Source organism: Camelina sativa, chromosome 14 (genome assembly GCF_000633955.1).
Source record: "Camelina sativa cultivar DH55 chromosome 14, Cs, whole genome shotgun sequence".
NCBI classification, from domain to species: Eukaryota; Viridiplantae; Streptophyta; class Magnoliopsida; order Brassicales; family Brassicaceae; genus Camelina; species Camelina sativa.
In genome coordinates this window covers 20994787-20996622 of record NC_025698.1, presented here as the reverse complement: position 1 = coordinate 20996622, position 1836 = coordinate 20994787, and positions in this window count along the sequence as shown.

Sequence of the window (1836 nt, the reverse complement as noted above, 5' to 3'; positions counted from 1 at the left end):
TTTGGGAATTATTCCTTTTGCACTTTTATTTTTAGATCTTGTACCTCCTTGAAGGAGAAAAACATAAGATTCTTGGATTTTGTTGGTTCCATAACTTTCAAGATATTAAGAATTCGTGTTTGATTCCTTCTTCAATATTGTAGATCTTTCCTTTATCTTTCTAGTGATGCAAGTTTCAGTATTTGCTGGGTTTATTACTTTGTTGTTCATCATGTGTTCTTGTGAGTAGTTGCTTAGGATCTTGAGGATGGGTTAGGCTGGGTTGTGTTTGAGGTTTGTTTGATTTGGTCAAGCTTGATTGTTGTAGATCTCTTCTAGGCTAGATGTTCTTAATGCTGGTCCTATAACCGGGAGGGTAGGATCTGATCTCAAGCATCTTAGCATCACACCAATGTCTAAGGAGCATAGATAAGGTTAGATCTAGAGACTATCATAAGGCTTGCTAAGAGATTAGAAGTCTTGTTTGATTTTTGACATATTGCTTAATGCCTGCTTGTGTAGATTCTTTACTTTGTGAGAACAAGTCTAGGGATGCATGAGTTTGATTGTTTCTNAAGAAATATATGAGTTTGATTGTTTTTTGCCATGAGAGTGGATTAAACATGTTCTTAGAAATTATTGTCTAGAGATTAGCTCAAGTTGTTTGAGATTTGTTGGCCAAGTTAGATGACCTCAATCATTAGTCCAGCCCATGAATCCCTCCTCAAGACCTTCCTTGTTTATTGATTTCCTAGCTTAAATCCTGTTGTTTGATCGTTGTTTGATTTGCTTTTGTATTGCTCTATTTTTCTTGCATTGCTCTGTTTTCCGGATTTGTCCAGCTCGACCCTGCACTCGATCTACACTCGATCGAGTGTTTGCTCGAGTTCATCCCCAAAATTCTTGTTTATGCTTTGTAGTTGTCCTGTCTTGTTTCATGTTTCATTTTAGTTGCATTTCTGTTGCATTCACTTAGTGTCTTGTTCATTAGTTGTCTTGCATTAGTTCATTACTTGCATTATCATAGTTCTATTTCTGTTCTTGGTTCATCATAGCTTTGATTAGTCTATTCTCTTTACATTTAGCATCTATCTTAGTAGTTTTTACTGTCTGCATTTTACATTTCATCAATAGGATTGTTAGTGACAAACATCCTTTACATTTGGCTTGACTTAGACATTTATGCACATCCTGATTGCTTGCAAACTCTAAGATTGGATTGACACCTCTTGTACTACTACAACATAAGGGGAATTGAAACACCTTGCTTTCACCATTGTTCATCACCATATCATTTATTCACATTCCATCACACACACACAAGAAAAACACCAAGTTTCAGAGTGTTGAGGGATGAATCTTCGATTTGCCCTGCAAAAGAGAAAGACGAAAAGAGTGAGACTACGATGATGAAGAACAAGAAGATCGGAAGTTAGTCGGGGAAGAAGAGGTGGTCGTACAGAGAAGAGAAAAGAGAAAGAAGAAGATTGTTGTTTTGTCCTTATGGATCAAGAAAGCTAATGGGCTGGAGTTAAGCCCACTTAAGACTTGTGTGTTTAGAGTTCTTTAAATTATTAGTGGTGTTAGGTCCAAAATAAGACTTTGTGTTGTTTACTTAGTTTAACGAAGGAAGTTATTGAAAACTTTAGTTAGACTAGAGTAGATAATAGTTGTTGGAGCTGTTAGTGGCTAATAAGCTAAGGTAAGGTTGTGTAAGGTTGCTTGTGTCCAGAAGTCTAATGTCTAGATATAATGATGTAATAGTTGCTAAGTCTAGAGTTTAAGTGAATGAGTGTAAAAGAAATCTACTATAAGTATGTAATGTATGGGAAAAATGAATATATGAAAGTTCTAAGA